The 17,819-nt window shown below is 35.1% G+C and overlaps 1 protein-coding gene across 1 annotated transcript in view; it reads right to left on the reverse strand.

The window, feature by feature from the left end:
• Positions 1-17,819, reverse strand: part of ANTXR2 (ANTXR cell adhesion molecule 2) — a gene marked incomplete at both ends in the record, with an annotated part of 141,577 nt that overhangs the window by 23,116 nt on the left and 100,642 nt on the right. The gene's annotated exons all lie outside the window — the stretch shown is intronic.

Raw genomic sequence — 17,819 nt, forward strand, 5'->3', positions numbered from 1 at the left:
TCTCCCTCTCTCTCTCTTGCCACTTTCAGATAAATGCCAGTCATTTGGCCAGGGCTCACTCACAGAAGGTACAGCAGGCACAGATGGTACTAATGCATAAATGTAATCTAGCAAAAGAATGTCAACGCCAACCCAGAAAAGGTTCCAAATAACTGCAGTGCACTTACAGGAAGTCTGTGATTGGCAAGGTTAAAGCTGCAACTGTAAGAGCTCACTATTTGTTCCCAGATCAACATTAGATATTCTTGAGCAAACGAGCATATTTAATTTGTTTTATTTGCCACAAATGTATTAATTTAGATGGTATTTAGATAAGTGATATATCCTTAGAAATAACACTAAATGAGGATAATCTAATTCTTGCAACTGTCTGAATGAATTCACAAATTCATGTGCATCTGAGTATCTGTAGCCTCTTTCCAGCCATTCTCTATTTCCTTACACCATTTTGTCTTCTTTATAGCTCTTGCTACCTGAAATTATCGTGTGCCTATTAACATACGAAAATATGTCTCCCCTATTTACTCTCATTCATACCACTCTTCAAAGAACTTCACATTTCATAGTTATTTTAAATATTTGTTTTCTGTCTCCTGAGCTAAACTCCACCAGAAGAGAGACTTGATCTATCTCGTTCACTTGTCTCAGTGAAAAGTAATAAACTGTTGACTGAATGAATATTAAAGAAGAAAGGAGTGAATAAAAGCACTCATGTGTAATGTGTGCTTACACATTAAATAACAGTATTCTGATATCCATTCAAACTTTTTGTAAACTACTGATATAATGTTACTTTGACCATAGTTTATCTCTCTTCTTTTTTTTTCTTTTAAGACCAAGTCATATCACCATACTGTAAATTTAAAATGCTCACAAAATATCCATTATTTGATAAATTAACTAAGGCCTTCAATATTATACTTGGGTAAATTTTAAATACGAGCAAAACATTAATAAAATTAACTGTGTTTAGTAATCACACCTATGCCTACCCTAGAGTTAAGTTTGTTTCATGAAAAATGTCACCAAGAAGAGAAGAAAGTCTTCAGTCTAGAGGAAACAGGAAGATCAGTGAAGGAGGCATTCCAGGAGGGTTGCAACAGCAGTACAGAATTTCCTCGTATAATTATTTAATGGCTCACAACAATTCTTAATAAAAGAGTGATGCATTTTCCTTGACAAAAGATATTCCTTCCTAGTTCTTCATTATAAACCTATTTATTTTCTCCTCAAAAATACCCAGCTTGGAATAAAAGTAATCATTGCTGCATTAGTTATAATACTACTCTTCCCACCATGAAAAATTATTAAATATCCAAACACAGGGATTCCTACACTGACCACAGTAAAATGCTTAGTAAAATGTATGTGAATGTTAGCATATAAACTGTGTAACAATATAAAAAACAATAATGATACAATTTTAAAGCAGGACGGAAATTAGTATTTATATAGTGTGAATTCATCTATATTTAAAAAACAGGTTCAGAAAAATTTTGAGGTAATATTGGGGTGGCCAAAAAGTTCGTTTGGGTTTTTTCCCCTCTATCTTACGAAAACCCAGATGAACTTTTTGGCCAACCCAATACTTTCTTCAATAGCTTTGGTTTGTGTGATACACATAAGAAGATACTTTTTTCTTCTCTGTCCTGAAACTTTTACAATTTCTGTTTAATAAGTATGTTTGTTTTATAACAAAGAGTTAAAAGAAAACTCTACCACCTTAGTTATTTACATATTTTATCCCACCTTATTCCACACACACACACACACACACACACACACACACACACATCCACAAATTAAAGTTAACTTTTTCTAAATTGTAATCTTACCATTGAATCAAATTACCTAAAGAAACTAAATAGGTGTTAATATTGAGTTTTCTCTCAGATATGAATTATGGCACATGAAAAATGTGTTATGAAAAAACAGTAAAACAGAATTTCTGTGACAAACAGTATCAGTAAATGACTGTCAATGCTTTTGAATAAGATGAAAGGAGCATGTAGTCTCTTTCCACCTTTGAAAACCAAATCTACCATTTGAGTCATTTGACTTGGAGCAATGTATCTTTTCCACTTTATTTTCCTCATTTATAAATTGTGGACAACATCACAGCTTCATGGAGTCAGTGGGAGGACAATGAACAGGCCCAGGAAGTCCAATGCCTCACACATGATGAACACTAATAAGTGCCATGTGTTCCTACCACTGTTTCTGTCTAACAGACATGAACTGGCAAATAGTCTGGTGTATAGGATTGTTTTAAATAAAACTTCAGAGCAGATATAGCCATCGAAGTGAGATCTTGTGTGCTTTCAGAGGATTGACTCTGGACATTCTAGTTAGAAAACAACAAAATAGTGCTGGCCATTGCTAAGAATGACAGGTTTGTAACATGCTCCTAAAATTAAAATGCATGCTCTCCACCAACGTGGAGAGATTAAAAACTGTATGTTCCTTTTTTTAAAAAAGAAAGGCACTACATTGGTCAATCAAAACAAGCACCTTTTCCTCAAGACTCAGCTTGGCAGCGCAAAGTGGGCTGGATTTCAGGGACTGCCCCCATTAGTCCCTCGGTTTCCATCTTTATGCAGAACATAATTTACTCAACTAGAAACAGCAGTCCTGAAATTATACATAACCTGTGGTGGCACTTCATAGACCACAAATGTAAAAATGAAGTAGTGACAAGGAGTTGGGGGCACAATGTCTAGGGAGAAATACTGAACACAAAAGGAGAAGCTCAAAGGCCAGCTGGACTGGAAAAAAGGGAACCTAAAACTGGGGGAAATGGCAGAAGGAGCAGCAACTTGGGTGAAGGCTGGGTCAAACACGAATATGAGGAAGCAAAGTAGAAATCAAAGAGCAAGACAGCACATTGACATGTATGCTTAGGTGTCTAAGGTATGTGACATCAAGTGGGAAGAAAGTCTTATTTCTCCTGGTTGCAGAATGTAATGTAATGTGCAGAAAGTTTAAGATGTTTACAATTCAATCAAAGGACAGGAATCTAAGGTGACTTAGAATGAGAATGCTGTGCATTGCAATTGGAATGCAATGCTTCCAATTATAGTGCTGATTTCGGAAAGAGAATGGTAAGAGTTTTGAAATAGAATAGCTAAGGTTTGATGACAGAGGATCTGAAAATAGCGGTTGAATAGCATTGTGTCATTTAAAAATGTATCTGAATAGAGATTGATTAAAAATCCAGTGAAAAAGAATGCACCTACGACTAAATAACTAGGTCATTTGTAGTACTGTTTTAAGAGCTATGATTGAAACAACTGAACTCCTGGGACTTCCCTGGTGGTCCAGTGGTTAAGACTCCACGCTCCCAATGCAGGGGGCACAGGGCACACACAACTGTAAATGATGTAAATGATGTAAATGAAAATATTTATGTAAGATACACACACACACACACACACACACACACACACTCTTCTCTCTCTCCTAAACCTCTCATCTTATAAAAGAGCATCTGATGCCAAAGCATGAACAGTGTATTAAGGGCTTAACTTCAGTATTAATAACTCAGATTTAAAACTCTCAGCAATTAATTAAGATTAATGACAGAAGTCAGCCCCTTTTCCCCAATGTAACACTTCCTTCCATCTCTTCAATTCCCCACTCCACTGACCCTTCCATGCTTATTTCAGCATGAAAACCTGAGGTCCTGAAACTTTGATCCTGTTATCTGCTGCCTATTGTATCTGAGATTAAGGAAGTAGACATTAGCAAATTTACAAACAACAACTCAGCTGCCCTACTTTAAGCAGTTAATGGAAAAGACACTAATCTAGTTAAGAGCATAGGACTAGTTCATAAATCTGGATTCAGAGGACAAATAAAGCCATCACACTTCTTCTGGAGAGTAGGGACTGAGTTCAGTCATCAGCCTTCTTGTCAGTGTTGAGAAGCCAGTGTTTCTATAAACTGGACTAATGAGACGCTCAGAGCTGGCATAAGCCACATGTAAGCCTGGACAGAAGATGATAATGCAAGAGACTGACATTACAATGTATGATTTCACTGGGATAAATATATATCTTACAAGAATTTCAGTCACTGAAAACTTCTCTTGGACCAAATATGAAACAAAGATTAAATCTGTTTTTAAAAAAATGAACAAAAGGCAACTGCAAGCAAGAAAATAATAACAAATCCTGATGAAGAGAATTAATAAAAATTATAAGCCTTCATCTACTCAGAATTCAACCTAAGAGAGAATAATTGTGTCATGCTCTTATAACTCAGAAAATGTTCAATAGATTTAATTATAAATTAAAAATTAATCATCATCCCAAAGTGATAAATCTTAGCTCCACAGAAATAGCATTTTTATGTATCAGCATCCTCAGTCATATCTTTATAAGAGATAATTCAAGTTTGTCTAATTTAAGAAATGCTCTGATGTCTTAGCTTAGTTTCAGGGTGGAGTCATGAAGATAAAATTATAAGTCCTGATAACAAAAAACATTTATGTTCTACAAAGCCAAAATGATGTATCTCTTAAGAATCAGTAGAGTTTATGCATAAATTCATTCATAGATCATTTTTACTTTTAATCAATTATAATAAAACTAAAAGGGACATTAGTACAATTCTGTTCACTGAATCAACATCTTGTGCACATTATAGGGAAATATTGTGAATTTTTGGCATAGGACATCATACCCAGAATTAGAAGGTTAAGGTCTTGACATGCTCACTGCATTGTGGAAACCATGGGGTCTGCAGGCCTCAGCTTAGATGCATGAGATGAAGGATAGTTAGAATAACTGGGAGTAAAGTTAAAATATGAAAGTCCTACATAAGGAATACACTAAACCAGTTAAACACAGAGAATATGGTGACAATAAGACATCCAAAATGAAAATTCATATAAGCTTTCAAAGACATGCAAGTAGAATAGAGGAGGGAGGATAGAATTGTCTAAAAATGGTGTGTATCGTGATGATAGAAAAGCAGTGAAACTCTATATGGTCTCTAGAGAAAGTAGGATGAGAGAAAACATAAGATCAAGGGTTAAACTGTAGGAATCAACCGATGTTAGGAGATAGAAGAAAGGAGAGAAATGAAAGTGTTAAAGATAATTGGAGAATAATTGCTCTTTATTCTCGACCTCTTATCTGTATGCTATGTATAAAAATGTGCTATTTTAAATTTTTATTGAAGTATGTTTTACAGATTTACTGACTCTGTCAGTTAAGATAGGATATGATATAATACGATATGTGTGTGACTGCAAACCAAAATGTGCTTAATACTGGACAGGATTATGAAAAAATATTCAATATACAATATGTATTATTTTCAGTACACTAACCTGCTTTTGAAGAAGAATCATGGGAATCTAAAGTTTAGGAAATTAGAACCATCTTTTTTTCACATATTTTCTAAGTGAAAAGAGCTCTCTAGAGTGAGAGATATGAGGTATAATCAGTGAATAAAATTATTTTGAAATGGGAAATAGTTTGTCAAACTATCCCAATTTCATTAACTGAAAAAAAAAAAGCATTAGGAGAAAAAAAAAAGAAATTTCTTATAACCCTTTGAAATAAAAAAAAGTTAATTTTTAATCCAAAGTCAGATAAATAAAATGGTAAACAAGTGAATGTCCACTGGCACTCAAACATAATTTGTTGCAAAGTTTGAACAGTAAATAATTTTTATTTTAAACCTCAAAGTTTACAAGAGTTCAAATTTCTCAAATGTTAGAGGCTGTGATTTGATTTAGAGCAGAATTAGTGGAGAATATATGTTTATGTGAAGCAATTTTAAAGATGATTTACTTAGATTATAAGTGTATATTATAAAAATTATAGTATTTTATTTGGAAAAAGAAAAGGAAATGAAAGCTGTTTAGCCAAAATGTCATTTATTTCTCCTTAAAAGTATATATTTATGTAATGTATTAATATAAATTCATTTTTAAGAAGGGGGCAATAGTGGGAGGGAGGGAGACGCAAGAGGGAAGGGATGTGGGAACAGATGTATATGTATGACTGATTCACTTTGTTATAAAGCAGAAACTAATAAAAAAATAAAATAAAAAGAAGGTGGCAATAAAAGCTTTCTACTCAGGCCGATTTTCTTAACTGCATTATGCAGGTTGCCTTAAACTAAATTTATAAATGGGGGTCTGGTAGACATAAAGACACCATCATTATTCACTCTGTTAAAGTAATAAACTGTCTACAAAATAATGTACTTTTTTTCCCTCCTTGGACTATATCTTTTGAGCTCTAAATTGAAAACTGAATATTTAACATATACAAAATAATATAGATTTTTGTAAATTATTAGAAATTTTAAAATGATTTATTTAAATAAATACAAATCTAATCTTCTGTAATTAAAATTACATAAAGGCTACACAAAAAGTACTTAGTCACAGGAAAAGAAAGGTTAAAAATTCTATCTTTGCTGACATTTCTGCTCCCAACTGGATGATTTAATTGATGTCCTCAAGGTGTTCAACATCAAAGCTGTATATTGAGCCTAAGAAAATAATATACTTAGCCCTGGACGACCAATGCTAACTCCTGATATTTTCAAAGTATTCTTTTAGTGTGCTCACTGATGACAAAAAAGGTTTATTTCTAAACTCAGTTCATTAATTTGAGGATATTTAAACTAATTTAATAATTTTTGTCTCTATTATCAAAGCGTTGCTGATCAATATTAACCAAGAAATATCTCTACCTAAACTTATGAATTAATACATAACATGTATATGATGCCACTAAATACAAGTTATTTTGGATCAGAGGGGTAAAAAGCCAATTAAATATCTAAGTTCTATTTATACTTTCTCTGAAAAAAATAAAGCTTTTTTGATAATTTAAATGATTAAAATTTGCATATTCTGTATTTCACTTTAGGGAACCAAACTGAGTCAACACTTTTGCCAGCTTATATGCATAATTAAGAGATGATTTTCTTTAAACTATGAAATGGTATCAAAAAGCACTCTATTTCATGAATTTGTTATTTTCCAGTGAAACAGACATTAGTTGATGACATACACACTGAGAAAATATGTTCTATAGGAATATATATACACATATATTTATATTAAACATTTTACACACACACATACAAATACACACACACACACACACACCCATAAATCAGACAGTGGAACTGTAACAATGGCATGTTCATGACATGAGCTATTCTAATAAAAATTTGTCTTTCAAATATGTATAAACTAAATTCCTTCTACTAATTTAAACGGGATAGTAAGGTATTTTAAGGATGCCCTGAAATATAATGTCAAGAGATAATAAAAATGAAAGATACTGGTGGTAACATAAGGGATAGAAAAGTCTAGTGGTCCTTTTTTCCAGTGATGTTGCAACATAATTGGCCTAAAGGACCATGCAAAATTTCAGAACTTATAGAATTAAAATGTAAGCAATCACTTAACAATTTTTAAATTTTTGATATTTTTCTTTCATTTAAGTATAAAAAAGGAAAAGTATGAAAGCACTGTGGCATTTTGTGTTCAATAGGACTGAGTCAATAAGGCTAAAATAAAGGGCTATCTTACAGCGCCTAAAATCTATTACAAAGTTTGGCTATAGGACACAAAATATTTTCATTGAATCGAAAAACTAAGTTTAAGAATGCAGTCATTATTGATACGATGTATAGAATAGACAACTATGAGAACCTACTGGGAACTCTACTCAATGTTCTGCGTTGCCTAAATGGGAAGGAAATCCAAAAAAGAGGGGATATATGTATACGCATAGCTGATTCGCTTTGCTGTACAGTAGAAACTAACACAACATTGTAAAGCAACTATACTCGAATAAAAATTAAAAAAAAAAAAGAATGCAGTCATTAGCAGCATAATTCCAAGCACTAAAAACATCTGACATATCAAATCATCTTAGTGAAGGTTTCAAACTGCTCAGAAACACACACAAGTGGTTTACGTTTTGCAAATGTGATGGGGAACTTAAAGGCAGTGTGGCACAAAATCTCTGCCTTCCAGATGCTTCTTCAATCTGAAGATGAAGTGGTTTGATAGCACAGAGCACTGGGTGATTTGTAAGAATGACAGAGTTCAGAATGATCCTTGGGAGGGTAAGAATCCTTGACAAAGCTGCCATTGAAGAGGGTGAGGCCATTTGTTTTGAGCATGAGAATTCAGAAGCAGGACTGACAGAGGAGTGAACATAAATCTCGAACTGGAAATGTAAGCCAGAGGTCCAGCCTGAATCATCTGCCACTGCGGTTATCAGGCTTCTGTGGTGTCTTTTAAATGAACCTGCGCTACCTATGGTCTCAGGTTGGGTTTTTGTGTTTTTTGTTTTTTGGTTTTTTCCTGTAGATTTTTTAAAAATCAGAGGACTGACATTGAGTTCTGTTATAATGAACATCTTTCTTTATAAAAGCAGCTACCATCAATCATTTAAAAAAATGAAAATATCTGCACAATTAACATAAGTCCTCTCCACATAATAAATTTAGGTTAACTGGAAACTCACTATGCATTTATGTTGCTTATTTCACCACTGACTGATGAAAACTTTGCCACATGCCCATGTTTCTCCCCAGGCCATTGCTCCCCAGCTGCACACACTCCAAAGGCTACCTTCAAGTCAGTACCTTTCCTTTATCTCAGTGGTGGCACAGCTATTTCCTCAGGTGAGGCAGGCTAAATATTATTACTGATAAAAGTTTACATTACCATGGAATCTTTACTACCTTACCATACCCTGGAGCTTTACTTGCCAGACTAATATTTTAACCAAATCTGTTATGCCATAGATGTGTGTGTGCACAATTATGAGTTTTTGCAATATTCCCAGCGAAAATTATACAAGTCCTTAAATTATTTTCCGGCTGAATCTAGGTGGTAGAGGGGGAACTTCCTCAAAAGAGAAAAATGCTTCCATTAACATGTGATTCTTACTTTTGATTTTTAATATCCAACTATCAGTATGAAGCCTTTATAAATGGGGGAAAAAAGTCAATGCAATTTTGTAAATTTTGTCTTACTAAAAAATGAAATACATCGGAAAAAATCTACTTCTATTTCATCTCCATGTAATAAAAAGCCCTATAAGTTTATAAACAGACATAGTGGGCGTACTTCACGGATGCTACTATCACTAGGATTCTTTTATTGCCGTATTTAAATTTGTCTGCTTACTGGTGAACGAGGGACTGCGGTCTGAAGGTTAACATAACCTCGATTACAGACAGGAAGCTCCTTGGAGATTTAATTGGTTTGTGGAACAACTCCCAAACTAGTGCTGCGCTTTCTTCTTTCTTCACTTTGCTGCTTCTCTGGCTCTCTCTTTTCAGATAAAAAAGGAAGACGCATGGTAATGCATCATTTATAAATTACCTTGTTATTGCAAAAACAAAACACCGCTTTGAAAACCAAACAAAACTCCTGCTGCGTACTCCAGCATGTTTGATGGAGGCCCTTCAAAAGAGTCCACGGCTTAATGGAGGTTATGTGGAGACTTCGATCTGTACCTGCTGTCCCCCGTCACTCCCTGGAAACTTGGCGGCAGATGTTGCAGCGTTAAGTTGTCTCTGAAGTGGCTTTCTGTCCTGTCTCCCCACCACCATGGAGTCAAACTGCATTAGATCTCTTTATTTGTGCCTAAGGCAAGTTAGGAAGCGCAGCTGTGTCCACCCCCGTTCCTACCTTTGGTGTTTCAAGCCTCCAGGCAGCGAGTGTGAGACCAAAACGTTCCTGCCGCTCTCAACTACCTCCGCTGACAATCCCTCCGCTCGCTGCGGGCCTGGGCGGCCGCTGCCGCCGCTGCAAACAGATGTCGGTGACAACCTGCTAGCTCACACCTGGACACGCGCGGCGCGCTGCAACATTCATGACTGAGAGGAATTGCAGCCACAATCAAAGCCCGGGCCCGGCTGCGTTCAGCCCGCGGACCCCGCCACCTCGGCAGGGGCTGGCGGCGTCCATAGGTAGCGGGAGCAAGGGGCAGAGCGAGAGATCTCTCGCGCCACTTGGATTCTTGATGCCTGAACTTCAATTACTTGATCAAGGACTTCAATTCAGCGGTGAATTTTTGCAAATGAGCCTGGTGCGGCCTCTGAGCCATAAAAGGAGAGCATTTGGCTTGAAATTCAGCGTGACGGGACTTGCACAGTAAGTGTGCCTGACTCCCGGTTTAGTCCTACGGACGCTGATTTGTTTATTAAACTAAACTCTCAAGAGGCAGAATCTGCAGTAAACAATTTATAAAGAAATGACAAGATTGCTTTCCAAGGTAGAAAACTCGCCGTTGACTAGGCAGAGGTTGTGTTATTTTGGAACCATCAGCCACAACCTGAAAACAATTGTGTTTTACTGTCTCTCCAGCAGTGTAGTTTGTTGTGTCTTTTTTTTTTTTTTAAGAAAAGCGCGACTATTCCTTTAAAATTCAGAAATGAGAAAGCATTCTCATTTGTTTCTTGACAATATGAAACAAACTACATCCATGTCTAATGATATGAAAATGTTTCCAAAAGTCCTCCTAATCTCTACAATGTACAAATTGCTTTAAACACACACACACACACACACACACACACACACACCCCTCATATACCATTATACACACATTTCATAAGAAGTATAATCAAAAGTAAACATACACAAGCCTTTACAAGCACAGGAAAATAACAAAATTATTTGCAAAATTTATTCACCAATTGATATGTTGATAAGAAAGATTCTCTTAAAAAGAACTGGACTTGAATAGCTAATGACATTTGTTCCAATGAACTATTTGATATGCAGAGACAAACCTTTTTAGTGGAATCAATATCAATACATATATATACCTACATATACCGTATATATAGTATTTATGAAATCTTTCATGTGTAGTCTGAGTAATTTGAGATCAATATTTTAACTTAGTTTAATCAAGTACTGATTGGTTTCAGGGGAGTAACTTTGAAGACAGAATTTTACCCTTCCTTATGTTGATGGAACCTAATCATAGATAAGTCTACTTATCTAAAGCTATCAGAAAAAACTCCAAGACATTTTCTCATTCAACGATTATGCCCTGGCTTGCCTAGAAAATCCAAAGCAAAAAATGGCCAGAAAACTAAAGGACACTGCTACTTGGACATCTTATTCAACTAAATTTAAATTTTTCTCTACCCCATGTAATCCTATGAGACAAACCATGTCTATATAAACTAAATTGATAAAAACCACAGAGTTCAGGCAGTTTAATTTTTGAGAGCTTAATTAACTAGCCACTGTAACTTCTACCACCAACAGAAGGTAACAGTGAGCCATGGTCTTTTTCTCATGCATAGATAAAGCAAATCACCCCAGCTTTACATCATACATCAAAATTAGCTGGGCCAAATATCCTCTAAATCCCTTATTCTCTTTCTGCCTCTGGGTCCTCAATTTCTTACTAGGTAAATAAAGTTTCTCAAATGAAAGCTACTTTAAAGCAAAAAAAGTACTGGAATTTAAAAAATATTATATGTTCTTTTTTTAAAATAAAATTTGTAGGATGCTGGAGTGTCTACTATAATACAGATTATGCCAAGAACCATGCAAACATGAGTTTATTTAGGCAAATAATTAAATATTACTTTTTGGATAATAATATTTGATGTATTCCAGTTATTATAAAGTCTTTTAAATAAAATCCACCAAATATTTACTATGATTAAGTGTCCTATGATTGGTTCAGATTCTTTGGGGCACAAGTACACAGAGTCACATGGGTTGGCCTTACCAATAACAATACTTACTGTGTTCATAAGGAAAAGAATAGAGCAATTGAAAAACTTCATTCAGAAGAAGAAGCCAAAAAGAAAATCAGCACAATGTATAAGAAATGCATAAACTGGTATAAGAAATTAGCAACTGTGTAAGTGAAAGCATAGTGAAGATAAATGTGTTTGAGAAGAAACAGATTAGATGGATGAATGAAAGGAAGGAAGGGAGGGATGGAGGGAAAGCAGGGAGGGAGGTAAGGAGGGAGGGAGGAAGGAAGGAAGGAGTGGGGGAAGGAAAGCATTCTAGACGTCATACAACCGAAACAGTATGCTGACTTCCTAAAACATAATGTAAATATATAACAAATGTAGGGACTCTTCAGTTGTACTAATAACATACAGAACACTAATTCTGCCACAGTATTAGAATGATTCTTGCTGTGTAATTCTATAATTTAATCTCTGAAAAAATACAGGTTATAGTCATGTATGTATGGGGGATGGGAATTTTATATTGGAATTAATTCCATCAAATAAAGAGGATCTGATAGATGATGTGGAGTTGAAAGAAACTCAGATATTCTTAATAATCTTTGTGAAACATGAAAAATGGGGAGATGACAAATAAAAAAAAGGGGAGAGCAAAGATTTCTCAGGTTGCCTAAAGGAAAAAAGTTCTATGCTGATAACTATAGATTTAAACCCCAGTTTAAAAAAATAATAAATATTATAAAGGATCATAGCAAGAATCAGAAGCAAAAGAGCAAATCATGTCACATTTACCTAATTTCCATGATCAAATAATTTTGGATCACTGGTTTTGTTGGATGGGGGAATACATAAATATACGTTCAGCAAACTATTAAACAAATTAAAATCAGCAAACTATTTAACAAAATTTATTAAATATCCTTGGAATAAGATGGTAAACTGAGTTTATACTATTGGTGGGCTCCTAGATTTACATATTCATGTCAATTAACTGTGTAGAGTGTCAACCTAGACAACCAAGGCTCTCATGGAGTACCCTACTGAGGTCTGAACAGTGGCTTGAACTAAGTGACAAAAATTCTGGAAGCAGCAAAGCCATCAAGAATAGGTAGTATGAAAAAAGATTAAGTCAAACTGTGTCAGGCACATATAGAATCATATATTTGATGGAAAAGCAAATCAATTAATTGCACTAACAACTGATATTTACAAAGCTTAAAGTCCTTCATTTAAATAAAAACAAGTTTAAAAAGCATAAATCACATCTATAGGTGAAGAGTGAAAAAACTGGAATTTTAGTGAATAACACAATAAAAGTTTACTATCTTTTGTCTATATTTTTGAAATACAAAATCTTTGAAAACTGAAAGTTTTGTGTTAAGTTTCACACCAAAACCTGACCTGAACTAACTTGAGAGTATTTATGGTCTTTATTTATCCACTTGTAGCAATTAATATTTCTGTAGCAGAATGTCTCAGTAATGAGTTGAGGAGATGATGCTTTACATGAAATATGATATATGGACTGTATCATATCCCTAAAATCTGAAAAATTCTGAATTTTGAAACAATTTAACCCCAAGAATTAGAATAAAAGGCTTTAGGATTATATAAGACAGCAGTGTGACCAAATTACTAAAAAACAAAGGAAATTTTTGTCGAAATAAAGGAAGCATTACTCTTCAAACATGGAAAAATGACTGATGACTTAACCTGCTGGGGCAACATGTAGAATATTCTAGCACTATAATCTAAGAAGAATGTTAGATTTACTTGGTATCTAACAAAATGCTTGGTACATGTTCGACACTAGATAAATATTTGTTGAATGAATGAAATAATGAGTACAATGTATCATTCAAAAGCACAAATATATCAATTTATCCAAACTCAAAGATTTCTTATGGTCTATTCCCAACCTTCCATTCTGGTCTTAATCCCCAACTTCCAGACTATTTTTTTTTTCTTTAAAAATAACCTTTAATAAATGGTCCTGGGAGATAGCCTCATCCACCAGAGGGCAGACAGCAGAAGCAAGAAGAACTACAATCCTGCAGCCTGTGGAACAAAAACCACATTCACAGAAAGATAGACAAGATGAAAAGGCAGAGGGCTATGTACCAGATGAAGGAACAAGATAAAACCCCAGAAAAACAACTAAATGAAATGGAGATAGGCAATCTTCCAGAAAAAGAATTCAGAATAATGATAGTGAAGATGATCTGGGACCTTGGAAAAATAATGGAGGCAAAGATCGAGAAGATGCAAGAAATGTTTAACAAATATCTAGAAGAATTAAAGAACAAACAAACAGAGATGAACAATACAATAACTGAAATGAAAGATACACTAGAAGGAATCAATAGCAGGATAACTGAGGCAGAAGAACGGATAAGTGACCTGGAAGACCGAATGGTGGAATTCACTGCTGCTGAACAGAATAAAGAAAAAAGAATGAAAAGAAATGAAGACAGCCTAAGAGCTCCCTGGGACAACACTAAACACAACAACATTTGCATTATAGGGGTCCCAGAAGGAGAAGAGAGAGAGAAAGCACCTGAGAAAATATTTGAACAGATTATAGTCGAAAACTTCCCTAACATGGGAAAGGAAATAGCCACCCAAGTCCAGGAAGTGCAGAGAGTCCCATACAGGATAAACCCAAGGAGAAATACACCAAGACACATAGTAATCAAATTGGCAAAAATTAAAGAGAAAGAAAAATTATTCAAAGCAGCAAGGGAAAAAAGACAAATAACATACAAAGGAACTCCCATAAGGTTAACAGCTGATTTCTCAGCAGAAACTCTACAAGCCAGAAGGGAGTAGCATGATATACTTAAAGTGATGAAAGGGAAGAACCTACAACCAAGATTACTCTACCCAGCAAGGATCTCCTTCAGATTCAAAGGAGAAGTCAAAAGCTTTACAGAAAAGCAAAAGCTAAGAGAATTCAGCACCACCAAACAAGCTCTACAACAAATGCTTAGGAACTTCTCTAAGTGGGAAATACAAGAGAAGAAAAGGGCCTACAAAAACAAACCCAAAAAACTTAAGAAAATGGTAATAGGAACATACGTATCGATAATTACCTTAAATGTGAATGGATTAAATGCTCCAACCAAAAGACACAGGCTCGCTGAATGGATACAAAAACAAGACCCATATATATGCTGTCTACAAGAGACCCACTTCTGACCTAGGGACACATACAGACTGAAAGTGAGGGGATGGAAAAAGATATTTCATGCAAATGGAAATCTAAAGAAAGCTGGAGTAGCAATGCTCATATCAGATAAAATAGACTTTAAAATAAAGAATGTTACAAGAGACAAGGAAGGACACTACACAATGATAAAAGGATCAACCCAAGAAGAAGATATAACAATTATAAATCTATATGCACCCAACATAGGAGCACCTCAATACATAAGGCAACTGCTAACAGCCCTAAAAGAGGAAATCGACAGTAACACAATAATAGTGGGGGACTTTAACACCTCACTTACACCAATGGACATATCATCCAAACAGAAAATTAATAAGGAAGCACAAGCTTTAAATGACACAATAGACCAGATCGATTTAATTGATATTTATAGGACATTCCATCCAAAAACAGCAGATTACACTTTCTTCTCAAGTGTGCATGGAACATTCTCCAGGATAGATCACATCTTGGGTCAAAAATCAAGCCTCAGTAAATTTAAGAAAATTGAAATCATATCAAGCATCTTTTCTGACCACAACACTATGAGATTAGAAATCAATTACAGGGAAAAAGAAAACGTAAAAAACACAAACACATGGAAAAATAAATAAATGAAAATAATAAATGGCCCTGGGACAGCTTACTATTAACACACACAAGAAAATAATAAAATTAGTTCCTTGCTTTACCTTATTTACAAAGATAAATTCCAGATGGACTAAAGGTAAAATTTTTTAATACTTTCTGAAGACAATACAAAAGAACATCTTTATGACATCAGAGTAGGGAAAGATTAATTAAATAGGACACAAAGTGTAAATCACAGCATCAAGATTGATCAAATGGACACCAAAAGACACTTATCACAGAGTTTTATCAAAAATTTCTCTTCCCCTGGTCTTTGAAGTTCATATTTGCCCCAGACTATCCACAAACCACTGTTCTTGGCTGCCTCAGAGATTTTGTTCATGATGCTTCATCTGTGGAAATACCCATTCCACCTAACTTCACCTGATGAAACCCTACTCATTTTCAAAGATAGAAGGCCTGTATTTTTGAAGAAGCATTCCCAGATTCCTCCAGGAAGAGTTAATCTCTCTTCCTCTATATACTCAATAGTACTTGACACCTACCTATAAATGGCCCAGATCACATTCTGGAATAAATTTTATTTTTGTGTGTATCTTGTTTCCCAAACAAATTTTAGGTTTCTTAAGGGCAAAGGTTATAGTTTGTACCCACTCCCCAGTATCACCTAATGCCATTACTTGTGCATATTTACAATTCAAAAATGATTGAATTAAGTCAAAATTAGTATGAGTGAAAAAGGCCAAAAAGCTAAATTTTAATCATGAGAGTTAAAAGAATACAGAAAGGGCTTCCCTGGTGGCGCAGTGGTTGAGAGTCCGCCTCCCGATGCAGGGGACACAGGTTCGTGCCCCGGTCCGGGAAGATCCCACATGCCGCGGAGCGGCTGGACCCGTGAGCCATGGCCGCTGAGCCTGCGCGTCCGGAGCCTGTGCTCCGCAACAGGAGAGGCCACAGCAGTGAGAGGCCCGCATACCGCAAAAAAAATAAAAAAAAAAAAAAAAAAAGAATACAGAAAATACTGACAAGCGTGCTGGAACCACTCTCTGTTTTTGCTAATACATCTTTAGTGCTAGCACTATACCCAACACTCAAAAAGATGAAACTTATTGAACAAATGAACTAATGTCTAACTTGGGGGACAGAAAACTAAGATAATACATGAAAACAATTTAAAAACCTGTAAAGTAAAAGTCTATAATATTAAAGAATAGTGTTGTTTTATGTTGTTCCAGAAGCAGAACTCCAGATCATGCATTAATTTAAACAGAGACACAAATTTCATTAAATATAAGAACTTTCTATTAACCACAGTTGTTTGGTGATGAAAGAGACTGCTTCATAAACCACCTGGTTCTCTCTACTTATGGTCCAAGCAAAGGGTAAATGATCTATTGGGAATATTCCAGGAGTATTTTCTTAAATTGCTTCTCCAAATGGCTAAACTCAGATGTTTATAAAACTACCTCCAGGGCAGTGAGAGGCCCACGTACCACAAAAACAAACAAACAAATTAAAAAAAACAACCCTACCTCCATCTCATAGAAGTGAGATCTAAAAATTTAGATGTTTTGGTATTTTAAACATCTACCTACAATCATATAACACTAAATATAGCTTGGTACTGAAAAATAAATATTAATCTCATCAATTATTTCATCCTAAAAAAAAAAGCCCATCAGACCTGAATAACCTAATGTCCTCTGAAGCTGAAATGAATGAAGTTCATGTACTTGTTAAAACAGAATGATGATCACGTTGACACACGATGAAAAGATTCTCTTATTATTACTAACAGTATTGTGTCTCTGAACCAAACTTGCTCATTGTAACATATGAAAAGGCTTTAAACTATTTTTCTTATATCAATACAACAGGAAATAGTGCTTATATATTAAAGAAATTATAAAGCTGGAATAATTCTAGCCAAATTTCCAATAATAAAAAAGCCTCAAAAAGGATTCCTTGGGACTTCCCTGGTCGCGCAGTGGTTAAGACTCTGTGCTCTTAGTACAGGTGCCCAGGTTCAATCCTGGCTAGGGAACTAGATCCCACATGCATGCCGCAACTATGATTTCGCATGCCACAACTAAGGAGCCCATGTGCCTCAACTAAGGAGCCTGTGAGCTGCACCTAAGACCTGGCGCAACTAACTAAATAAATAAACATTTTTTTAAAAAAGGCTTCCTTGATAGGGAAAATGTATACACGTATATGTGTGTATGTATTTATGTTTTTATTGTTTTTTGGGGTTTTTTTTTGCGGCACACAGGCCTCTCACTGTTGTGGCCTCTCC

The sequence above is a fragment of the Hyperoodon ampullatus genome (genome assembly GCF_949752795.1).
Source record: "Hyperoodon ampullatus genome assembly, chromosome: 1".
NCBI lineage: Eukaryota > Metazoa > Chordata > Mammalia > Artiodactyla > Ziphiidae > Hyperoodon > Hyperoodon ampullatus.